Raw genomic sequence first — 27,057 nt, forward strand, 5'->3', positions numbered from 1 at the left:
TGTAGGGTCCATCCCAATGAGATCACCTTACCGTGGTGGGACGGTACAAGCTATTTGGCCGCCAAATTGCAAGCTAAGTATCTCACTATTTCATTACTGCACCATAGCTGAATAGCTTCTCATGTTATATCTATATACTCATGTTTTATCTATATCTTTATGCTAGCAGTGTGCTGCTGTATTCTCCTGTTGCTGTATATTTAGCCCAGCAGCCTGCACCTGTAAGCCAGGTCCGTATAATAGTTTGGAATCAATAGTGCTGGCCAACTTATTCTTTGGGGGGGTGTATGATAGTTCGGGTATTGTTTCGGTAGATGAGGGGTTAATGTTAACCCTATAGTTCGTGACGCCAGGCTGAGGGCTAGTATGCTGAGGTAATTATCCGGCCTATCGCCGCCCTTCCCAGTAACGATAGGTGCATGTATAAAATGACTGAAGGTCCACAATGTACTTGAACTTGAACTTGGATAACTTTACTGAACGGCTTGCGGTACATCCAATGCACAATATCAGTCTCAAGAATACAGTCTCTATATAGTGCTGTGGACCTTGACTTTAGATACAGTCTCTGAATTTAGGGTAATTTTGCAAATCCTTCCGGATTTAGGGAATAGATAAGGTCCGGTGATCTTGCTTAGGGATTGATACACTCTCAATTTAGAATCGATCAGCCATTGCCGCAAGGCTCGGGCCTAACTCACTGCGGGAGATAGCTGTATAGGTCCTTCCTCGTCAGGAGCGCAGGAGCAAAGAGAAAGAGCAATGGCCGCTGATCCCTTACATGGGCAGGGGCAGGGCCGCTTTCACTGGTCCAATTAACTGTCACTCACCGTTACAAGGAGTGATTGGAGATAAACGTCACAGGAGCCTCCAAAGGTCCTGAAGCACAAAACCATAGAGTTCACCTGATCACGTGACCCGCAGGTCCTGCTACGCTATGGACAGGTAATCAACTATTTATTTACATTTATACAATCCTATAGATATAAATCCCAAATTCTTACTGGATAATTATTATCTGGATGAGAGGTGACTAGGGGTGAACTAAACAATAAGGACCCCGACATCCTACGGACTCTGGCTAAGGAGACCTATATACACAGGTACCGGATAGGATACGGTACCAGGACACAACAAACCCCCTTACTTAAGATAAGTCGACCTCGATGCCTGTCCCCTAAGACAGAGGGACTAGGACTAGAACAGGATGATCTATAAATTCGCCATATATCCTAAGTAAACATGGAACACATTTACATTCTCTGATACTCTTACTAGTATCTGAACTAGACAATTAGAAATCTATCTAGACATTGGTACTATCTAGACATCAATGCTATCTAGACATTAGTGCTATCTAGACATTAACAAAGCTATCTATCCTTTAGTTTCTAGCTTCTTAGACATTCTATTAACTTTATGATACACTGTAAAGCTTACTAGACAATTAGGCAGCTATTTGACATGTAGTTGCTAGCTCCTAAGACATTTTATTAGCTCTCTACACATTTTTATGAGGCTAAACTGAACATTAGTACAGCTCTATATACGTTTAGTTTCAAGCTGACTAGACATTTTTTTATTATCTCACACATTTTATTCGCCAACAATAAGTTACCTGTTAGTACGCGAAAGGTATAGGTCACAGTAAGGGTGGCTGCTAGGGTCTATCGGCTACATGCTACTTATCCCTAGAGCACTTTCAAAACAACTCAACTCGATTATTCTTGGAATTACGTGTTTAATTCCATGTTCGCAAGAGCACCTACTGGCCAGGCAGAGCATCTCACACATGCAATGAAGGAGAAGAAGAAGTGTACCTAACAGTGGCAGGAATAGGGTATCAATATGCTACAATTCCTAAGCATTACTTGAATGTGAGAAATACTTTGTTTTTGTGTATGTACTAGAGAAACTTGAGGTAGTATATTTAAGTGAGTAATTTAGGGTACTGAAAAGTGATTGGCAGAGCATTGAAGTGGGTTATCAAAGGTACTATGTGTGCAGGTACTAAATGTGAGTCCTGTTACCTTATGGGTAATTTGCCCTGTGTAGTCCTTTGAGACCGCCGCAACACCACCTTTGAGTCATCAGGAGTTCCTTCACTTAGGGATTCTTCAAGAACTTCAGTCCCCGAGGGACCAGCTGGAGGGCTGGAAACAGAAGCAATATCTTCGGTTGAACTGGGGGGTTCTCTGAAGAAGTGTGGAGTAGTGGAATCAATATCTGGAGCAGTCACTGGAGCATGCCTGATGTTGGGTGTAGCAACCAATGGTGGTTGACAGGGAATAACCACTATTGGCAACTGACTAGGCAGAACGGCTACCGACAACTGTTTGGGTGAAGCAACCAGTGGCGGCTGGCTGGATGGAGATGAGAACGGTATACCCCAATACACGGTAAGCTGCTGAGATGGGAACAAAGGAACATCCATAGTGGGATGAATTCCTTCTCCCGACATATCTTCTCTCACTGGCCTTGTTGGAGGTGTAGTAGAAGTAGCAGGAGGAGCGGAAGGAGTAGGAAGAGATGGACCAAGCACATCTTCTTTCAGGCATACTTTTATCCTATTCCTGTGGACCACCTGTGGCTCGAACCCGTCTTTCTGTATCTCGTACACGTCCGTCTCAGGATAAGGGACTGCAGTAATGGTGTATGGCTCCGTTTCCCACAATAAGTCCAATTTATGGGTTCTAGGAAATTTTCTGAGCCACACTTTATCTCCAAGCTGTAAGGGCTGAGCCGAAGCATGTCGATTGTAATCTTTCTGCTGGCGTTCATGAACTTCACCCATTTTCTTCTCAACAATGTCTTTGGCTTCCTCAATTCTTCATTGATGCTCTGACACCCAACCTTGGGAAACCTGAGAAGATTCGTTGAAAGGTGCCTGTAGCCCGAAGGTTCGGTCCTTTGGCAGTTGGCCGTGTCGGCCCATCATCAGGAAAAAAGGCGTGTACCCCGTAGAGCAGTGGACAGTGTTGTTGTAAATCTCTAAGAGTTCAGGCAACAACTGGGGCCACTCTCCGTGCTTTGAAACAGAGGCAGCTCTAAGCATTTGGATGAACACTTGATTGATCCTCTGGCAGAGCCCATTCCCTTGGGGATGGTAGGCCGTCGTCCGGAGCTTCTTGTAATCATGCAACTGGCAAAGTTCCTGGAACAACTGGGCTTCAAAGGTGGTTCCCCGATCCGTGAGGACCGATTCGGGACACCCCAGAGGTTGGATCCAGTGTCGATAGAAGAGCTGAGCAGCAGTCTTGGCGGTAAGATCCTTGACAGGGACCATGACCACCCACTTAGAATAATGATCCACCATGGTTAGAGCATGACAATAGCCAGATCGAGTGGGGGCCAGTTCACATGATCCAAGGCAACAATTTGATTCCGCCTTTCTGTACAGATGGGATGTAAAGGGGCCCATGCGTCCCTCCGGGGGTTCTTTCTCACGTTACACACGGAGCACTCAGCACACCATTTCTCAATGTCTCCCCGCATCCCAATCCAGTAGAATCGCCTTCTGACAGTGATCTCTGTCTTATGGACCCCGAAGTGTCCGGATTGATCATGATAGCCATTCAGAACCATGGCTGCATCTCTTCTGGGAACCACAATCTGGTGTATGCGGTCGCCGAAGACTGGGTCCAGGGAATTTCGGTAGACCAGCCCCTTGTGCAGGAATAGGCGATTCCTCTGCCACCACAGCCGCTTCAATTCGAAGTACCCGTGGGCCTTGTGCACCCAAGTGGGCACTTTCTTGTGGAGGCAACAGTCTAGGAGGTCCCCGATAACCCGGCTTTCATCCTGAAGTGTCTTCCAGGTGGACAGGTCTTCAGGGACTTTGGGAGATTCAGGTCCGTCACCCACCTGGGCAGTTAGAACACTCTGGCTCACGAACCTTCGGTAGAAGGGAGGCATTTCCACATCTTCCCACACATCCTCAGCAGGAGGTGCTTCTCCCGGGCCATACGAGAAAGTACATCCGCATTAACATTGGTTTTTCCGCTGCGATACTTGATGTTGAAATCATAGTTGGCCAACCGAGAGGCCCAACGCTGCTCCAGAGCTCCCAACCTGTATATATATATGTGTATATATATATATATATATATATATATATATATATGTGTATGTGTGTGTGTGTGGATATATTTGTGTGTGTACATATGTGTATGTCTCTGTACTGTGCCTGTGTGTGTTACTACTGTGAATGACTATATGTAAAGTGCATTTGTGTACCTATACCAGTGTTTCCCAACCAGGGTGACTCCAGTTGTTGCAAAACTACAACTCCCAGCATGCCCGGACAGCCAAAGGCTGTCTGGACATGCTGGGAGTTGTAGTTTTGCAACCTCTATAGGCATCCTGGTTGGGAAACACTGATCTATTCTATCTGTGTGTGTATGAAGCATGTACAGTATATCATGTGTACAGTGTGTGTGTGTGTGTGTGTTTGTGTATAATGCATGTACAGTATGTAATGTGTACAGTATGTGTGTGTGTAAGATGCATGTACAGTTTGTAATGTTTACAGTATGTGTATAATGCATGTACAGTATGTAATGTGTACAGTGTGTGTGTATGATGCATGTACAGTATGTAATGTGTACAGTATGTGTGTGTGTATGAAGCATGTACAGTATGTAATGTGTACAGTATGTTGTGTGTGGATGATGCATGTACAGTATGTAATGTGTACAGTATGTGTGTATGATGCATGTACAGTATGTAATGTGTACAGTATGTGTGTGTGTGTATGATGCATGTACAGTATGTAATGTGTACAGTGTGTGTGTGTGTGTATGATGCATTTACAGTATGTAATGTGTACAGTATGTGTGTGTATGATGCATGTACAGTATGTAATGTGTACAGTGTGTTGTGTGTGTATGAAGCATGCATGTACAGTATGTAATGTGTACAGTGTGTTGTGTGTGTATGAAGCATGCATGTACAGTATGTAATGTGTACAGTATGTGTGTGTATGAAGCATGCATGTACAGTATGTAATGTGTACAGTGTATTGCGTGTGTGTATAAAATGCATGCAGTGGCGGATCCAGGGGGGGGAACGGGGGCAATTGGCCCGTCCCGTGCGTGCGCCCATTGGAAAGCAACGCGGAGGAGCGGAGCAGCGTACAGGACATGCGCTGGCCAGCATGGTAAGTGACCAGCGGCACATCAGCTTCAGTGCTCCGACCACCGCTCCTCCAGTCCCAGGACCTACTGCTATGGTAGCCGGACCAGAGGAGCAGTGGTCGGAGCACTGAAGTAGGGCAGTAAACAGGCATACAGCCTCCAGCCATACACTGTATGGCTGGAGGCTGTATGTCTGTGGGGGAACATACTACACCTAATGTGGGGGGACTATACTGCACCTAATGTGGGGGAACTATACTACACCTAATGTGGGGGAACTGTACTGCACCTAATGTGGGGGAACTATACTGCACCTAATGTGGGGGGACTATACTGCACCTAATGTGGGGGGACTATACTGCACCTTATGTGGGGGAACTATACTGCACCTAATGTGGAGGGACTATATTGCACCTAATTTGGGGGAACTATAGCCTAATGTAGGGAGAACTATACTGCACCTAATGTGGGGGGACTATACTGCACCTAATGTGGGGGAACTATAGCCTAATGTGGGGAGAACTATACTGCACCTAATGTGGGGTAAACTATACTGCCAACCTAATGTGGAGAACTATACTGCACCTAATGTTGAGAACTATACTGCACCTAATGTGGGGAGAACTATACTGCACCTAATGAGGAGAACTATTCTGCACCTAATGTGGGGAACTATACTGCACTTAATGTGGGGGAACTATATTGCACCTAATGTGGGGGGACTATACTGCACCTAATGTGGGGGAACTATACTGCACCTAATGTGGGGGAACTATACTGCACCTAATGTGGGGGGACTATACTGCACCTAATTTGGGGGAACTATAGCCTAATGTAGGGAGAACTATACTGCACCTAATGTGGGGGGACTATACTGCACCTAATGTGGCGGAACTATAGCCTAATGTGGTGAGAACTATACTGCACCTAATGTGGGGAACTATACTGCACCTAATGTGGCAAGAACTATACTGCACCCAATGTGGAGAACTATACTGCACCTAATGTGGGGAACTATACTGCACCTAATGTAGGGGGACTATACTGCACCAAATATGGGGGAACTAAAGGCCTAATGTAGGGGAACTCTACAGCACCTAATGTGGGGAACTATACTGCCTAATGTGGGGAAACTATACTGCACCTAATTTGGGGAGCTATACTGCACCTAATGTGGGGAGCTATACTGCACATAATGTGGAGGACTATACTGCACCTAATGTGGGAGAACTATACTGCACCTAATGTGGGGGAACTATACTGCACCTAATGTGGGGGAACACTTCTAGCCTAATGTGGGGAGAACTCTGCTGCACCTAATGTGGGGGGAACTCTGCTGCACCTAATGTGGGGGGAACTGTGCCGCACCTAATGTGGGGGGAACTGTGCCACACCTAACGTGGGAGGAACTGTGCCACACCTAACGTGGGGGGAACTGTGCCGCACCTTACGTGGGGGGAACTGTGCTTCACCTAATGTGCGTAATGTTGCAACAGCTGGAGGCACCCTGGTTGGGAAACACTTATCTATCTATCCGCTTCCCAACCAGGGTGCCTCCAGCTGTAGCAAAACTACAACTCCCAGCATGCCTGGACAGCCAAAGGCATGTTGGGAGTTGTAGTTTAATAACAGCTGGAGGCACCCTGATCAGTAACATTGAGAAATTTCCCATTTACGTCCCACTGACCCCTAAATAGCAATTAGCCCCTCCCCTTTTTACTCACTGAAAGTTACCTGTTACGAGTGGCGTCAGCGGTGGACAGGGGAAGTTCCTGTTCCCCTTCTGCACACACGGGTGTTGTAGTCTGCAGTGGAAACGGAAGCAAAGCACCTGCCTGCTCCACCAATGAGGCTGCAGGCTGCTTGGAAAAGAGTGTGGGGGGAAGAGTGTCCCTCTCTGATCTCCTCCCAGAGAGGCATTGCGGCCGCGGCTTCTGCCCTCACAATAAAGGGCCAGAGGCTAAGTATTTTGAATAAGAAAACAGTTCTGCAGACGCGGACCTCTCGCTGGCTGGAGTGCCCCACCTTCAGTCCGGCCCTTCTATGCTTCAGCTGCTGCAGGGGGGTACAGCAAGGACCCGGGACCCTTACTGGGATACTGGCTGTACACCCCTGATGGCGTCCCTGAGAAGTGGTCGCGGGCTCTTTAGCCGGCCGGGCCCTCGGACGACGTCCAAACGGACTGTCCGGTCAGTCTGCCCCTGCCTGACAGAAAGTGTTGAATTTTGCAATAGTGCCAATAATGGGAAAAAGATGCATTTCACATATACAAAAGAGTTTCTATTTGCCTCTCTGAGTACAGTAAATTGTGAAAAGTCATTCAGAGTGAGATATTTATTTTGGAGCTAAAACCTCTGGGTCATAAACTGTTTTATTAAAGGGGTTATCCACTGCTTGTCTTGGGGCTAAATGGCTGTGTTGTGAGTATCATAAAGCTGTGGCTATCTTTTTTGAACTGGCTATTTCCTGTTGGAGTTTGTTTCCTTAAACTACAAATCCCATGATTGCTTGTTTGTAAATGTGAGGTCCCTTTTCTCCCTCCCATACATCAGCTACCCCACCCATTGAACCACACCTGTGATCCCTTCAATGCAATACAATGTTTTCTTACCAGGGTGCCTCCAGCTGTTGCAATAACATGATTATATTCTTCACACCCAGTGGTCGCTCCACCCATTTAAGCAAAGACAGGTTTCCTCTGATCCCCTGACTAGTGATGTAATGTTTCAGGCTGAACTGCAACCTGGGAAAACCTAAGATGACAGTCAATTTTGTGCAGTAACCCCCCGACATGCGATGGCCCCGACATTTGATAAAATCGACATACGATGGCCTCTCAGAGGCCATCGCATGTCGATGTCAGCATCAACATACGATGCTTTTATATGTCGGGGCCATCGTATTAACTGCATTAAGCGCAAAATGCTTAAGCTGCTGTCGGATAGCAGTTTAAGCATCCCGGGCAGGTTCGCCTACCTATTCCCGCTGCTCCGGGTCCACTTCGCGATCCTCCGGCGTCTTCTGCATCTTCTCCAGGGTCCGGGCCTCGCTTTCTGGCGTCGTTATTACGTCACTACGCACGCCGCGCCGGCGCAGCAGCGTAATAACGTCACCAGAAAGCGAGGCCCGGACCCTGCAGAAGATGCGGAAGAAAGCCGGAGGATCGCGAAGAAGACACCGGAGCAGCCGGACAGCATCGGGAGCCCCTGGGACAGCATCGGGAGCGGTGAGGACGCGGTCCGTAGCGGCGGGGACAGGTGAGTACAGCTTCCCATACTTTACATTGCACGGATCCCTCAACATACGATGGATTCGACAAACGATGGGTTGTTTGGAACGAATTACCATCGTTTGTTGAGGGACCACTGTATGCTGTTGAAAGTAAATATTGGGGCAAAAATCACAGAAGAATTGTGAGAACACCATGAAACACAGGTACAGACACTATATTTTGAACTACACTAACTTTACAGACTCTGTAAAAAAATAAGTCTCAGAATACCCCTTTAAGTTGCAATCCTCCAAATAATTGAATATGGGTTTTAAAAAACAGGGTGACCCCCCCCCCCTTTAAATCTGTATGCATGTATCTTTTATACATTCTAAAATATTTAAAGGAACCCACCCCTTATTTAGTTTGGAGAATACCGTATAAGTAAACTTGATGAAAAAAACAAACAAACATCCGGAACTTATTGTACACAAACAATAGAGTTTGTTTAGTAAATCTGTTTAGGAAGGAAATGCAATTTATAATAATAATCATTACTTTTGCCCCAACGATTTAGCCGGGAAGCTTTCTACATTGTCTTCCTTTCTAATTATCTTGTTCAGTGATCTATAACTCTGTGGACAATAGAAACAAGGCTGTTGACTGTGTTCAGACATTGATCACCAGACTGGAGAGTTCATGGGCTAGTAAACTTTTTCTTTCAGCTGTATCATGATTTCTATTCATTGCTTCTTTCCGTACCAGAACCCCCCCCCCCTTTTTTTTTCTTACTACATATGCGAGCATATGTATATAGGAAAAAGGGATTTCCTTGATAAAGGCATAGATGAGTGGATATCATTTTGATGTCAATTAAATAACATGGGAATTTTTGGTCCAGATTTGCGGGAAGAAAAACGTTTTTTGACACTGTCACTTTGAAACTTTTACATTTTCACCAAGTCTCAGGCACAAGTCAGAAGTTTTAATCGGGGTCTGGATGTTCAGACTCACACCAAATGATTACATAGTTATTGACTTACTGATAGGTACTGATGGGAATGTTACCTCCAAAAGGTGGCATCAGAGAGCTGCTTTGAATATACTTAGTCCTAGTGGTTATAATGTGAATTACAGCCCATTGGGAGTTTTGCTGGCATGTTGCAGTAGTGTATTGAACTTGTATTGTGTTAAATTGAAATCTTTAACCCCTTAAGGACCAAGGACGTACCGGTACGTCCTCGGTCCTGCTCTTCTGATGTAACGCGGGGTTACACAGTAACCCCGCGTCATATCACGGCGGGCCCGGCGTCATAGTGAAGCCGGGACCCGCCTCTAATAGCGCGCAGCCACTAGCTATTAACCCTTTAGCCGCGAACTCAGAGCTGAGCCGTGCGGCTAAAAGTGAAAGTTCCCGGCTAGCTCAGTCGGGCTGTTCGGGATAGCCGTGGCCTGAACAGCTGACAGGACAGCGGGAGGGCCCCTTCCTGCCTTCTCGCTGTCCGATCGCCGAATGACTGCTCAGTGCCTGAGATCCAGGCATGAGCAGTCATGCGGCAGAATCGTTGATCACTGGTTTTTTATGAGAAACCAGTGATCAACATAGAAGATCAGTGTGTGCAGTGTTATAGGTCCCTATGGGACCTATAACACTGCAAAAAAAAGTGAAAAAAAAAAGTGAATAAAGATCATTTAACTCCTCCCCTATTAAATGTTTGAATCACCCCCCTTTTCCAATAAAAAAAAAACACAGTGTAAATAAAAATAAAAATAAACATATATGGTATCACCGCGTGCGGAAATGTCATAATTATAAAAATATATCATTAATTAAAACGCTCGGTCAATGGCGTGCGCATAAAAAAATTCCAAAGTCCAAAATAGTGCATTTTTGGTCACTTTTTATATAATTTAAAAATGAATAAAAAGCGATCAATAAGTCCTATCAATGCAAAAATGATACCGTTAAAAACTTCAGATCACGGCGCAAAAAATGAGCCCTCATACCGCCCCATACACGGAAAAATAAAAAAGTTATAGGGGTCAGAAGATGACAATTTTAAACGTATTAATTTTCCTGCATGTAGTTATGATTTTTTCCAGAAGTCCGACAAAATCAAACCTATATAAGTAGGGTATCATTTTAATCGTATGGACCTACAGAATACATATCAGGTGTCATTTTTACCGAAAAATTTACTACGTAGAAACGGAAGCCCCCAAAAGTTACAAAACAGCGTTTTTTTTTCAATTTTGTCGCACAATGATTTTTTTTCCCGCTTCACCGTAGATTTTTGGGCAAAATGACTGAGGTCATTACAAAGTAGAATTGGTGGCGCAAAAAATAAGCCAACATATGGATTTTTAGGTGCAAATTTGAAAGAGTTATGGTTTTTTAAAGGCAAGGAGCAAAAAACGAAAATGCAAAAACGGAAAACCCCCCGGTCCTTAAGGGGTTAAAGAGTTGTCTTACATTAGAAAAACATAGCTTCTTTTTATCTTAAAAACAGTGGCTCCACTCACTTCAATGGGACTGAGCTGCAATACTACACACAAACTGAGGACAAGAGTGGCACTGTTTCTGGTAGAAGGCAGCTATGTATTCATAATCTTGAATAACCCCTTTAGGGTAGGGCCACACCTGAAATATTTGGCTGCCTATATTTCTGGATATTTTTCTACTCATTGAAGTCAAGGGAGCTGAGCGTGCATCATAAACATAAAAACATGTGCAAAAATTGGGGAAGGATAAAATTATACAGCAAAAAAAAACAAAAAACGACGCAATTCGGGTTAGAAACCCTTTTTCAAGGCATGATGGGAACAGCATGAAAACCCGATCTTATACAAAATTTCAGGAGGATCTGTCCCCAATGTACCTCATACTGCACCAGTATAAACCATTAGAAAAAACATACGTATGCAGATAAATAAGTGCAATACAAAACGTCATGATACATAGCAGCAAAAAAGCAAGAAAATGCTGAAAAAGAAGCAGAAAAACCAGAAAAGGGGAACATAGCAAAATCGGGGACACATTAATAAAAATACATAATGGCCCAGATTTATCAAACTGTGTGAGATAAAAAGTGGAGTAATTTCCCCACAGGGACCAATCACAGCTCAGCTTTCACTTTACCAGAGCTTGTTAGCTGAGCTTTGATTGGTTGTTGTGGGAAAATCACTCAACTTTTTTTCTCACACAGTTTGATAAATCTGGGACAATATATGTGCGGTTATTCATACCATTAGGTGCGCGTGTCCCCAATTTGACAATCCAAAAAGCTTCTCTAGCTAGTAATTTCTTCCTCCAGTCCCGTCCTCAAGGTGGATGGGTCACTCTCTCAGTCAGGATAATCTCCAGGGAAGAAATGCTCCCTGTATGACATTACATGAAATGTTTTGATGCACCTGAAAGCGCATGATAGACCACATGGTCAGTTTCGCAAAACAGGTATGTATGCAAAGGATATCTCTCTAGTATGGTACGATATTATCTTCTGAGTTTTGGCCATATGTTTGCAGGATGGGCATCTATTTTTACCACACTGAATACTACCCTTGTATGCCAACCATGTAAATTCTCTATTAACCCCTTAAGGACTCAGCCCATTTGGGCCTTAAAGGGGTACTCCGCCCCTGGCATCTTATCCACTATCCAAAGGATAGGGGGATAAGATGTTAGATCGCCGCGGTCCCGCTGCTGGGGACCCCGGGGATCGCCGCTGCAGCACCCCGCCATCATTACTGCACAGAGCGAGTTCGCCCTGTGCGTAATGACGGGCGATACAGGGGCGGGAGCAGCATGATGTTATGGCTCCGCCCCTCATGACATCACGGCCCGTCCCCTTAATGCAAGTCTATGGCAGGGGCCGTGACGACCACCACGCCCCCTGCCATAGACTTGTATTGACGGGGGTGGGCCGTGACGTCACGAGGGGCGGAGCCGTGACGTAACGATGCTCCGGCCCCTGTATTGCCCATCATTACGTGCAGAGCGATCTTGCTCTGCGCAGTAATGATAGCGGGGTGCTGAAGCAGCGATCCCCGGGGTCCCCAGCAGTGGGACCCCGGCGATCTGACATCTTATCCCCCATCCTTTGGATAGGGGATAAGATGTCTAGGGGCGGAGTACCCCTTTAATAACTATTTTTAAGTTTTCATTTTTTCTTCCTTGCCTTCTAAAAATCATAATTCTCTAATATTTTTATCCTCAGATTAGTATGAGGGCTTGTTTTTTGCGCAACCAGTTGTCCTTTGTAATGACATCACTCATTTTACCATAAAATGTATGGCGCAACCCAAAAAAATCCTATTTGTGTGGGGAAATTGATAAGAAAATTTTTGGAAAGTTTCGTTTTCATGCTGTACACTTTACGGTAAAATAGACCTGTTTTCTTTATTCTGTGGGTCAATACGATAAAAATGATTTCCATGATTACTTACTCTTCTATTATTCTACAGCTTTAAAAAAAACTTTTTCATTTTCCCATATAAGCGGCGGTATGAGGGCTCATTTTTTGCGCCGTGATCTGTCTGTACTTTTTTTTATACCACATTTGCATATATAAAACTTTTAATACATTTTTTTAATCAATTTTATTTGGAATAAAATGTTATAAAAAAGCAGCAATTTTGGACTTGTTTTTACGTTCACGCCATTCACCCTACGGGATAATTAATATTTTAATAGTTTTGATATTTACACATGCAGTGATACCAAATATGTTTATTAAAACTTTTTTTTTTTACACTTTTTGCGGGTAAAATGGGGAAAAACTGACAATTTACATTTTTGTTAGGGGAGGGGATTTTTCTAATTTTTTTTTTCACATTTATTTTTTACCTTTTTTACTTTTATTTTTACACTTTAATAGTCCCCATAGGGGACTATTTATAGCAATCATTCGATTACTAATACTGTCCAGTGCTGTGCATAGGACATAGCACTGATCAGTATTATCTGTCATCTTCTGCTCTGGTCTGCTAGATCTCAGACCCGAGCAGAAGACCCGTGGAAAGCAGGCAGGTGAGGGGACCTCCGTCTGCTGTTCTGGATGATCGGATCGCCACGACAAGCGATGTGGGCGATCCGATCATACATTTTAGTGACCGCTCTGCCCCAGATGCCGTGATCTATATTGATCACGGCATCTGAGGGGTTAATGACGGACATCCGTGCCATTGCAGATGTCCACCATTACTGGCGGGTCCCTGGCTACTATCAGCAGCCAGGACCTGTCTCGTATGACCCGAGCATCGCTCCGATGCTCGCGGTTATGTATAGGATGTAAATGTACGTCCTGGTGCATTAAGTACCACTGCAACAGGACGTACATTTACGTTCTGCATCGTTAAAGGGTTAAATACTGGATTCCTGACAAAAAAGCTTGCTGATATTAGACTCCCTATGTTGGTGTTCTTTTTGCCACAAATTTACAGCCAGATGTTAGAATGTCATTTAAGAAATTATCTTTCTTAAGAATGGAGATATTAACTCTCAGCTGTGTGAGCTCCTGGATTTGTGGTTGGGGGCAGATTGTCCTGAAATTTTGCATAAGATCGGGTTTTCATACTGTTCACATCATGCCTTGAAAAAGGGTTTCTATCCTGAAACGTGTCTTTTTTTGCTATATAATTTTATTCTTCCCCCAATTTTTGCCTGTTTTTTAATAAGAATCAAAAAAGCTTTCAAGTTTTATCATACGGAAGTGGACTGGAGTGCCGGAATTTCCCTCAGGAAGTTTTCCTTTGTATCTCATCGAGCTACGGAAGCTATACCCAGAGCACCTGGCCCATCTGATATAGGAGACAATTTTTCCTTTTACTATTTATTGAGAACGATCTACTAGAGGTCAGTCAGCAGCTACTGCCCAGCCAAGAAGTAGAGGAGATGTCTGCCGCTTCCTCCGCTAGGCGGGCAAGTAGTGATGAGGAGATTGTGTGGTGTTGCGAGCGTTAAGATTCCTGAAGCAGACACTGTTGAAAAACCTAAGGAGGAAAGCAGTGACGTGGAGACACAGCTCGATGATGATGAAGCCGATCGCACTTGGGAGCCGGGTGCAGAAGGGGCTTTATCATCATCAGGAGAAGAGGGTTGAAGGTTGCCTGTGAGGCAGCAGCTGAGCCAGCAAGGTGGTAGCATGGTTGGGAGTATGCATGGTGTCAGAAGTGAGAAGTCTGGAGACAAACATCTACCTTCCTGGGAGGTAGTGGAACAGGGGTTCCTGGAGTCGGCGACAGTAGCAGTCAATCAGTGCAGACTGTTGGTGGGAAAATCAGCTACTCGACGGTGTGGCAGTTTTTCATCGAGCATCTGGAGAATGTTAACCTGGCCAAATGCAAGATGTGTCAGCAGAAGGTGATGTGTGGCCAGGGTCCCAATGTTGGCACCACGGCCTTGCGACAACATATGCAGCATCACCATAAAGCGGTCTAGGAGAACCGTGGCTCCGATGTGGTGGTCCAGCCTGCTGCATCACCCAATGGCACACTTCTCCCTGTTTCAGCCATCCAAAGCTCTCACCACCTCAGCCAAAGAGAGCTGTGTGTCATACCCATCTTCTGTGACTCCAGATGCTCCTGCTCCTCCGACTTTGAGTAAGTAATTCTGCCAGCAATCCATCGGCAAAGCCATGTCCAAGAGACAACAGTATGCGCCCACTCATCCAACGGCTAAGAAGCTGAATGTGCTCCTGTCCAAGTTGCTGGTGCTGCAGTAACTCCCTTTTCAAGTGGAGGACTCTGCACCTTTCAGAGAACTGATGGTTTGTGCCGAGCCGAGGTGGAGATTCCGAAGCTGTAATTTCTTTGCGAAGAAGGCAGTACAAGCCCTGCACAATTTTGTGGAACAGAAGGTGGGCTAGTCCTTGGGCTGTCGGTGTGTACCAAAGTGCACGGCAATGCCGACGTGTGGAGTTGTAACTACGGTTAGGGACAATACATGTCCTTTACAGCCCACTTGGTGAATGTGGTTCCTGCACAGCCACAACAGCAACTTGGACAGGTCACGCCGCTTTGGCCTCCACGCTCTCAGGCCATTGGTCCTGTGAAAGCCTGCTCATCCTCCACCCTGTCCTCAGACTCCACTGCACGGACAAGTCTCAGTGCCCCTCCAGCATGCCATGTGTGCAGGGCATGGCGGTGTCACGCTGTTCCTCACACGGTTTGCCTTGGAGTCACATGGGGAGGAACTGCTAAAAGTAATTTATCAAGATATCGAATCATGGCTTACTCCATGAAAACTGGAAATGGGAACCATGGTGACCAACAACGGGAAGAACATCTTGTCTGCACTGCGACAAGGAAGCCTGAGGCATGCTCCCTGCATGGCACATGTGTTCAATCTGGTTGTCAAGTGGTTCCTGATGTGTTTCCCCCATCTGCAAGAGCTTCTAACAATGGGAAGGAAACTTTGCATGCACTTCAGCATCAGAACGGCATCCCCCAACATAGTTTGATTTGTGACGTTTCCACACGGAATTCCACCCTCCATATGTTGGACCGACTATACGGACAGAGAAAAGCCATCACCGATTTCTTGATGATCCAAGCGGATAGGGGGACCCCTGTGTAACTTCAATGTCAACCAGTGGCAGCTCATACGTGACACCTGCCGTTTGCTCAGGCCCTTTGAGGAAGCCACCTTATTAGTGAGTTGCCAGGATTACGGGATTTACAACATCATTCCACTGCTTCCTGTACTACAACACGTCTTGGAAACAATGGTTGTTCAGGGCAATGGAGACGTGGCGCCTACATCTTATGGCCACATGAGCCCTGTGCGGGCTGCACTAGAGGAGGAGGGGCACAGTGGAGCACAGTTTAGTATTCACGAGATGTGTGGTTTTTCTAGTCATCACACAGGAGAGGAGGAGCAGGAGCAGCCAGAGGAGCTAGAGGGTTATGAGGAAGGCGAGACAGAGGACCCAATACAGTATGCAGTGGAGATGGAGGCAGGGAGTCCCTCCGAGTCACTTGCACAAATGGCACGATGCATGCTCACTTGCTTGCATAGTGACTGCCGAATTGTCACCATTCGGCAGCATGATGACTTTTAACTTTCCACCTTATTGGACCCTCGGTTACACCACAAAATGGGGGCCTTTTTTACACCCACTGAGGGGGAGGACAAACTCACCCACTACAGAAATATCCTACGTAGTCAGTTGGCCAATGCCTATCTGCACCATCGTCCATCCTCTCGCTGGTCTGACTCGGGTGGGGGGGGGGGACCTCTGTGCTCACCTTCCACCGCCATGGCTGCTGGGGAGCGGTGGGGTGGCAGGAGCGGTACCAGCTCCATCAGCAGCAGCCTGAGTCTACAGTCGCTGATGAATAGCTTTCTTCACCAACATAGTTAAGCAACTCATCAGCAGCAGGTAGACCTGGAGCAGGACCTGAACCAGCAGGTGGTGGCATAGCTTGACATGACCATGTCAACACACCTTGGAGACCCGCTGGACTTCTGGGCAGCCAAACTTGATTTGTGGCCGCAACTAGCAGAGTTTGCCCTGGAAAAGCACGGCCAGAAGTGTGCCACAAGAGAGGGTGTTTTGTGCGGCGGGGGCCATAATAACTCCATGGAGAATTCGTCTGTCCACGAAAAATGTGGAGAGACTCACCTTTGTGAAGATGAATCAGGCATGGATCAGCCAGGATTTACACCCACCAATGCTGTAGTAGATTGACCATGGTGCCACACCAACACTTCACAAATATGGATAGTGGCAAAAATATATAAAGGGGTACTCCGGTGGAAAACTTTTCTTTTTTTTTAAATCAACTGGTGCCAGAAAGTTAAACAGATTTGTAAATTACTTCTATAAAAAAAATTGTAATCCTTCCAGTAGTTATCAGCTGCATAATACTACAGAGGAAATTATTTTGTTTTTGGAACACAGTGCTCTCTGCTGACATCATGACTACAGTGCTCTCTGCTGACATCCCTGTCCATTTTAGGAACTGTCCAGAGCAGCATATGTTTTCTATGGGGATTTTCTCCTACTCTGGACAGTTTTTAAAATGGACAGAACAATAGAGATGTCCTCCCAGACCTGCACTAAAGAATCCGCCAACTCCTGGACAGTCTGTTGGTAGATGGAGCGAGACATGATGTCCCAGATGTGCTCAATCGGATTAAGGTCTGGGGAACAGGCAGGACAGTTCATAGCATCAATGCTTTCCTCTTGCAGGAAATGCTGACACACTCCAGCCACATGAGGTCTAGCATTGTCTTGCATTAGGAGGAACCCAGGGCCAACCGCACAAGGGTCTGAGGATCTCATCTCAGTACCTAATGACAGTCAGGTTACCACTGGCAAGCACATGGAGGACTGTGTGGCCCCCAAAGAAATGCCACCCAACACCATTACTGACCCACCGCCAAATCGGTCAGGCTGAAGGATGTTGTAGGCAGCAGAACGTTCTCCAAGGTGTCTCCAGACTCTTTCACATCTGTCACTTGTGCTCAGTGTGAACCTGCTTTCATCTGTGAAGATCACAGGGTGCCAGTGGTGAATTTGCCAATCTTGGTGTTCTTTGGCAAATGCCAAACGTCCTGCACGGTGTTGGGCTGTAAGCGCAACCCCCACCTGTGGATGTCTGGCTCTCATACCCCCCTCACGGAGACTGTTTCTGACCGTTTGAATGGACATATGCACATTTGTGGCCAGCTGGAGTTCATTTTGCAGCTCTCTGGCAGTGCTCCTCCTTGCACAAAGACGAAGGTAGAGGTCCTGCTGCTGGGTTGTTGCCCTCCTACGGCCTCCTCCAAGTCTCCTAATGTACTGGACTGTCTCCTGGTAGCGTCTCCATGCACTGGACACTACACTGACAGACACAGCAAACCTTCTTGCCACAGCTCACATTGATGTGCCATCCTGGATGAGCTGCACTATCTGAGTTACTTGTGTGAGTTGTAGACTCCGTCTCATGCTACCACTAGAGTGAAAGCACCGCCAGCATTCAAAAGTGACCGAAACATCAGTCAGGAAGCATGGGAACTGAGAAGTGGTGGTGTTAATTGGGGGTGTCTTGCTAGTTGCCTATAATTTCCACCTGTTGTCTGTTCCATTTGCACAACAGCATATGAAAATAATTGTCAATAGTGTTGCTTCCTGAGTGGACAGTGTGATTTCACAGAAGGGAGATTGACTTGGAGTTACATTGTGTTGTTTTAATTGTTCCCTTTATATTTTTGAGCAGTGTATATATACAGTGATTCAGCTTAGTGAAACTAGCCCAAAATTGGCTGTAACTGATGTCACAACTGATGGAAAAGTGCAGTAGTTGTCATCAGTTGTCTACAATTTGGTGCCAATTATGTCTGGATACTGGTTGGAGGAACACAGGGCCGGCGCCACCTATAGGCCGATTAGGCGCTTGTCTAGAGTGCCAACATGATGAGGGCGCCGCCGCTGCCCACTAGTGTTGCTCGCGAATTTTCGCAATTCAAATTTTATTTGCGAATATTGCATATTCGCAAATTTGAGAATATTCGCGCATATAGCACTATATATTCGTAATTACGAATATTCGTTTTTTTCTTCACAGTACACATCACAGTGATCATTAGTGTTGCTAGCGAATATTCGCAATTCGAATTTTATTCGCAAATATCGCATAATCGTGAATTCGCAAATATTCGCGAATATAGCACTATATATTCGAAATTATGAATATTCGCTTTTTTTTTCTTCCCAGTACACATCGCAGTGATCATCCCTCTCTGTTTCCAGCTTGTGTGGTCTAAAGAAGGCTCTAATACTACTGTGTGAGACCGCCGGGCGAATATTGATCTCTCCCCTCTGCTCCCTCTATCAAGTTACACTGGTATACTTGCTATAAAATTTATAAATTTTCACATATGCGAATTTTCGTATATGCGGAAAAAACACGTGAATATTACGAATATGCGACTTTAGCAAATATATGACGAATATTCGTCCATATATTCGTGAAATATCGCAAATTCGAATATGGCCTATGCCGCTCAACACTACTGCCCACAGTCACAGTTCTAAGAAGCTGGCCGCACTTAATGTGACGGTGTTTCTCCTTGTCACGATGCCGGCTGGCAGGTAGTGGACCCTCTGTGCCAGAGAGGGATTGGCGTGGACCGTGCTAGTGGACCGGTTCTAAGCCACTACTGGTTTTCACCAGAGCCCGCCGCAAAGCGGGATGGTCTTGCTGCGGCGGTAGTGACCAGGTCGTATCCACTAGCAACGGCTCACCTCTCTGGCTGCTGAAGATAGGCGCGGTACAAGGGAGTAGGCAGAAGCAAGGTCGGACGTAGCAGAAGGTCGGGGCAGGCAGCAAGGATCGTAGTCAGGGGCAACGGCAGAAGGTCTGGAAACACAGGCAAGGAACACACAAGGAACGCTTTCACTGGCACTAAGGCAACAAGATCCGGCAAGGGAGTGCAAGGGAAGTGAGGTAATATAGGGAAGTGCACAGGTGATTACCCTAATTGGAACCACTGCGCCAATCAGCGGCGCAGTGGCCCTTTAAATCGCAGAGACCCGGCGCGCGCGCGCCCTAGGGAGCGGGGCCGCGCGCGCCGGGACAGAACAGACGGGGAGCGAGTCAGGTAGGGGAGCCGGGGTGCGCATCGCGAGCGGGCGCTACCCGCATCGCGAATCGCATCCCGGCTGGCAGCGGGATCGCAGCGCCCCGGGTCAGAGGACGTGACCGGAGCGCTGCAGCGGAGAGAGTGAAGCGAGCGCTCCGGGGAGGAGCGGGGACCCGGAGCGCTCGGCGTAACAGTACCCCCCCCCTTGGGTCTCCCCCTCTTCTTGGAGCCTGAGAACCTGAGGAGCAGACTTTTGTCAAGGATGTTGTCCTCAGGTTCCCAGGATCTCTCTTCAGGACCACAACCCTCCCAGTCTACTAAAAAAAAATTTTTCCCTCTGACCTTTTTGGCAGCCAAAATTTCCTTGACCGAGAAGACGTCCGAGGAGCCGGAAACAGGAGTGGGAGGAACAGATTTGGGAGAAAAACGGTTGAGGATGAGTGGTTTGAGAAGAGAGACGTGAAAGGCATTAGGGATACGAAGAGAAGGAGGAAGAAGAAGTTTGTAAGAGACAGGATTAATTTGGCACAAGACTTTGAAAGGACCAAGATAGCGTGGACCCAGTTTGTAACTGGGGACACGAAAGCGGACATATTTAGCGGAGAGCCATACCTTGTCTCCGGGAGCAAAAATGGGGGGAGTTCTTCTTTTCTTATCGGCAAACTTTTTCATGCGAGATGAAGCCTGTAAAAGAGAATCTTGGGTCTCTTTCCATATGGTGGAAAGATCACGAGTAATTTCATCCACAGCGGGCAGACCAGAGGGCAAGGGGGTAGGGAGGGGGGGAAGAGGGTGACGGCCGTACACCACGAAAAATGGGGATTTGGAGGAAGACTCAGAGACCCTGAAGTTATACGAGAATTCGGCCCATGGAAGGAGATCTGCCCAGTCATCCTGGCGGGAGGAAACAAAATGTCGCAAATAATCACCCAAGATCTGGTTAATTCTTTCTACTTGTCCATTGGACTGGGGATGATATGCAGAGGAAAAATTTAATTTAATCTTGAGTTGTTTACAGAGAGCCCTCCAGAATTTAGACACGAATTGGACACCTCTATCCGAGACAATCTGCGTAGGCAACCCGTGAAGACGAAAAATGTGTACAAAAAATTGTTTAGCCAACTGAGGCGCAGAAGGAAGACCAGGAAGAGGGATGAAATGTGCCATTTTGGAGAATCGATCAACGACCACCCAAATAACAGTGTTGCCACGGGAAGGGGGTAAATCAGTAATAAAATCCATACCAATCAGAGACCAAGGCTGTTCGGGGACAGGCAGAGGATGAAGAAAACCAGCGGGCTTCTGGCGAGGAGTCTTATCCCGGGCACAGATAGTGCAGGCTCGCACAAAGTCCACAACATCCGTCTCCAGAGTCGGCCACCAATAGAAGCGGGAGATGAGTTGCACAGATTTCTTGATGCCCGCATGACCTGCGAGATGGGAGGAGTGACCCCATTTGAGGATTCCGAGGCGTTGGCGTGGAGAAACAAAGGTCTTTCCTGGAGGAGTCTGCCTGATGGAGGCAGGAGAAGTGGAGATCAGGCAGTCAGGTGGAATGATGTGTTGCGGAGGGAGATCAACTTCTGAGGCATCCGAGGAACGAGAGAGAGCATCGGCCCTAATGTTCTTATCGGCAGGACGAAAGTGAATCTCAAAATTAAATCGGGCAAAGAACAGAGACCACCGGGCCTGGCGAGGATTCAGCCGTTGGGCAGACTGGAGGTAGGAGAGGTTCTTGTGGTCGGTGTAGATAATAACAGGAAATCTTGATCCCTCCAGCAGATGCCTCCATTCCTCAAGTGCTAATTTAATGGCTAGAAGCTCTCGATCCCCGATGGAGTAGTTCCTCTCCGCTGGAGAGAAGGTCCTAGAGAAAAAACCACAAGTGACAGCATGCCCGGAAGAATTTTTTTGTAGAAGAACAGCTCCAGCTCCCACTGAGGAGGCATCAACCTCCAATAGGAAGGGTTTGGAAGGGTCAGGTCTGGAGAGCACGGGAGCCGAAGAAAAGGCAGACTTGAGTCGTTTAAAGGCGTCTTCTGCTTGAGGAGGCCAGGACTTGGGATCAGCATTTTTTTTGGTTAAAGCCACGATAGGAGCCACAATGGTAGAAAAATGTGGAATAAATTGCCTGTAATAATTGGCGAACCCCAAAAAGCGTTGGATAGCACGGAGTCCGGAGGGGCGTGGCCAATCTAAGACGGCAGAGAGTTTGTCTGGATCCATCTGTAGTCCCTGGCCAGAGACCAAATATCCTAGAAAAGGAAGAGATTGGCATTCAAACAGACATTTCTCAATTTTGGCATAGAGTTGGTTGTCACGAAGTCTCTGAAGAACCATACGGACATGCTGGCGGTGTTCTTCTAGATTGGCAGAAAAAATTAGGATATCGTCCAGATATACAACAACACAGGAGTATAACAGATCACGAAAAATTTCATTGACAAAGTCTTGGAAGACGGCGGGGGCATTGCACAGTCCAAAGGGCATGACCAGATACTCAAAGTGTCCATCTCTGGTGTTAAATGCCGTTTTCCACTCGTCCCCCTCTCTGATGCGGATGAGGTTATAGGCGCCTCTTAAGTCCAATTTAGTGAAGATGTGGGCACCTTGGAGGCGATCAAAGAGTTCAGAGATGAGGGGTAAGGGGTAGCGGTTCTTAACCGTGATTTTATTAAGACCGCGGTAGTCAATGCAAGGACGTAGGGAGCCATCTTTTTTGGACACAAAGAAAAATCCGGCTCCGGCAGGAGAGGAGGATTTACGGATAAAGCCCTTTTTTAGATTCTCCTGGACGTATTCGGACATGGCAAGAGTCTCTGGGGCAGAGAGAGGATAAATTCTGCCCCGGGGTGGAGTAGTGCCCGGGAGGAGGTCGATAGGGCAATCATAAGGCCTGTGAGGAGGTAGAGTCTCAGCTTGTTTTTTGCAGAAAACATCCGCGAAGTCCATATAGGCCTTAGGGAGACCGGTTACTGGAGGAACCACAGAGTTACGGCAAGGGTTACTGGGAACCGGTTTTAGACAGTTCTTGGAACAAGAGGACCCCCAACTCTTGATCTCCCCAGTGGACCAATCCAGGGTTGGGGAATGAAGTTGAAGCCAGGGAAGTCCAAGGAGAATTTCTGAGGTGCAATTGGGGAGGACCAAAAGTTCAATCCTCTCATGATGAGATCCGATGCTCATAAGAAGGGGCTCCGTGCAGAAACGTATGGTACAGTCCAATCTTTCATTATTTACACAATTGATGTAGAGGGGTCTGGCGAGACTGGTCACCGGGATGTTGAACCTGTAGACGAGAGAGGCCAAAATAAAATTTCCTGCAGATCCAGAGTCCAAGAAGGCCACCGTAGAGAAGGAGAAGGCAGAGGCAGACATCCGCACAGGCACAGTAAGACGTGGAGAAGCAGAGAAGACATCAAGGACTGTCTCACCTTTGTGCGGAGTCAGCGTACGTCTTTCCAGGCGGGGAGGACGGATAGGACAATCCCTCAGGAAGTGTTCGGTACTAGCACAGTACAGGCAGAGGTTCTCCATACGGCGTCGTGTCCTCTCTTGAGGTGTCAGGCGAGACCGGTCGACCTGCATAGCCTCCACGGCGGGAGGCACAGGAACAGATTGCAGGGGACCAGAGGAGAGAGGAGCCGAGGAGACGAAACGCCTCGTGCGAACAGAGTCCATATCTTGGCGGAGTTCCTGACGCCTTTCAGAAAAACGCATGTCAATGCGAGTGGCTAGGTGAATAAGTTCATGTAGATTAGCAGGAATTTCTCGTGCGGCCAGAACATCTTTAATGTTGCTGGATAGGCCTTTTTTGAAGGTCGCGCAGAGGGCCTCATTATTCCAGGACAATTCTGAAGCAAGTGTACGGAACTGTACGGCATACTCGCCAACGGAAGAATTACCCTGGACCAGGTTCAACAGGGCAGTCTCAGCAGAAGAGGCTCGGCCAGGTTCCTCAAAGACACTTCGGATTTCCGAGAAGAAGGAGTGTACAGAGGCAGTGACGGGGTCATTGCGGTCCCAGAGCGGTGTGGCCCATGACAGGGCTTTTCCGGACAGAAGACTGACTACGAAAGCCACCTTAGACCTTTCAGTGGGAAACAGGTCCGACATCATCTCCAGATGCAGGGAACATTGGGAAAGAAAGCCACGGCAAAACTTAGAGTCCCCATCAAATTTATCCGGCAAGGATAAGCGTATCCCAGGAGCGGCCACTCGCTGCGGAGGAGGTGCAGGAGCTGGCGGAGGAGATGACTGCTGAAGCTGTGGTAGTAACTGTTGTAGCATAACGGTCAGTTGAGACAGCTGTTGGCCTTGTTGCGCTATCTGTTGTGACTGCTGGGCGACCACCGTGGTGAGGTCAGCGACAACTGGCAGAGGAACTTCAGCGGGATCCATGGCCGGATCTACTGTCACGATGCCGGCTGGCAGGTAGTGGACCCTCTGTGCCAGAGAGGGATTGGCGTGGACCGTGCTAGTGGACCGGTTCTAAGCCACTACTGGTTTTCACCAGAGCCCGCCGCAAAGCGGGATGGTCTTGCTGCGGCGGTAGTGACCAGGTCGTATCCACTAGCAACGGCTCACCTCTCTGGCTGCTGAAGATAGGCGCGGTACAAGGGAGTAGGCAGAAGCAAGGTCGGACGTAGCAGAAGGTCGGGGCAGGCAGCAAGGATCGTAGTCAGGGGCAACGGCAGAAGGTCTGGAAACACAGGCAAGGAACACACAAGGAACGCTTTCACTGGCACTAAGGCAACAAGATCCGGCAAGGGAGTGCAAGGGAAGTGAGGTAATATAGGGAAGTGCACAGGTGATTACCCTAATTGGAACCACTGCGCCAATCAGCGGCGCAGTGGCCCTTTAAATCGCAGAGACCCGGCGCGCGCGCGCCCTAGGGAGCGGGGCCGCGCGCGCCGGGACAGAACAGACGGGGAGCGAGTCAGGTAGGGGAGCCGGGGTGCGCATCGCGAGCGGGCGCTACCCGCATCGCGAATCGCATCCCGGCTGGCAGCGGGATCGCAGCGCCCCGGGTCAGAGGACGTGACCGGAGCGCTGCAGCGGAGAGAGTGAAGCGAGCGCTCCGGGGAGGAGCGGGGACCCGGAGCGCTCGGCGTAACACTCCTGACAGCCGGACTGAGGAACAGTCGGCTTGCAGCCTTAGCACACTCCTCCTCTGCACGGCTTGGGCTCCCATCATCAATCTGTCTAACCACGCAGCAGCGTCCTCTTGTTTACCTAGTGATGGGGAGAACTTAGTGCCAAACTATAGATTGGAGCGCCGCACTAGCGCCCCTAGAAGAGGTCAGAGCAGCAGGAACAGCAGCGCCCTAATGCCCCCCTGCCTATACAGCAGAAACCACCAGGCCGAGTCCCCTCCCCCATATCACAATACCACACAGGCCTTAGTCCCTTACATACCGACCAACAATCTGCCTGGGTGGGCTGATTGTCAGTGAGAAGGCCACCCAAATCTTCCAGGCTTCTCCCCTGCAGGAAAAAAGCCCGCACACATACAGGTCTCATAGCTCCTCCTGGTAGGTGACATCACCTTAAAGGGTGGAGCCTAATCACAAAAGGGGCAGGGCAAGTATAGTGCAAGTATATAGGAAGAAATGGTAAGTGGCTGCTGGGGGGGTGTTACAGTTTAATGGAGAGTAATATTATTTACATGGGACTGTATGTTGGTGAGGGCTGTAGGGAGGGACTGGTGTTATTTACATGGGGCTGTATGTAGGTGGTAGGGTAACATAGAAACAACATAGTTCATACGGTCGAAAAAAGTTCAACCTATAACCCCAATTGAGTTGATCCAGAGGAAGGCAAAAAACCCTAATACTAGAGATAATAATTCCTTCCCGACTCCAATATGGCATCAGAATAAATCCCTGGATCAATGTTCTGTCCATATAGGGTAGTGATATTATTTACATGGGACTGTATGCTAAAGGGGTGAAAGGGAGAAGGTTATGTTTTTTTTACATGTGACTGAATGAAGGTGGCAGGGAAGTGATCTTATTTACATGTGTGGTGAGATTGTGGGGATGTAGGGTAGGTAGGGTGTAGCTGTGCAGTGATGAAAGGGTGCTTGATTAACCCTTAACTGTCATGACGCCAGGGTGCGGGTTCTTCCTCTGTATGTATGTATATATATATATATATATATATATATATATATATATATATATATATATCCTACCGCCACCCGTCCCAGGAACGATAGGGAGGAATAAAGGATTGTCCACAACCGGAGATTTAGTAAACTGGAAATAACTTTACTGCTACTTTTATGCAGGTTAACAGTAGTAACAGTCTTTACAGAGGAGCGGACTTTAGGTTTCTCACAGTTGGTTGGGACCTTGTAGGGAAATAAGCTCTGAGGCTTGCTTTACGCTGTTCCACTGAATTTAGGGTTTGGTTTTAGGTTCAGTAGTCATGTAGATTTAGGATTGAGTTTAGTTGAACTCACGGTTTTGTATTCGGCTGAAGTTGGCAGGCTTCAGGCCTAGATTTGTCTTGAAGGTATGCACGGAGCTTCTCTCTCTCTGCTATTTATTTATTTATATAGCGCCTACAGATTCCGCAGCGCTTGTCCGGAACCCAAGACAGCGATGATTGGGTAACAGCGCCCTTATATGGCAAGGGGGCAGGCTCATAGCTTATTGGTTCCCACCAACTGTCAGTCCCTTCACAAAGCATTGTGGTACATCATGTGACCCACTCACGGGACCTGGAAGGTCCTTAAGCTTAACCTAACAGAAGGCTTAGCAGTCATGTGACCAAAGGTCCTGGAAGTACTATACATATCTATGAATTATATACATATTATACACACCAAACATATAAAATTAAAGAAGGAAGTGGTGACAAGGGGTTATCCCACTAGGAGGATCCTACCTGTACGCAGGAACTCTGACTTTGGGGACTTAGCACACAAGGTACGGTACAAGGTACGGTACCGGGACACCAAACAAGGACTGTATGTATTATGTTATTATGTAAATTATGTTATTTACATTCATGGGACTGTATGTTTTAAGAGTGAAGGAATGGAAGAATGTCTTTTACATGGGACTGTATGTAGGTGGTAGGGGAGTAATGTTGATGTTGGAGGGGTCTGAAGGTAGGGAGTCATGTTATTT

Source organism: Hyla sarda, chromosome 1 (assembly GCF_029499605.1).
Source record: "Hyla sarda isolate aHylSar1 chromosome 1, aHylSar1.hap1, whole genome shotgun sequence".
In the NCBI taxonomy this organism is placed as follows: Eukaryota; Metazoa; Chordata; class Amphibia; order Anura; family Hylidae; genus Hyla; species Hyla sarda.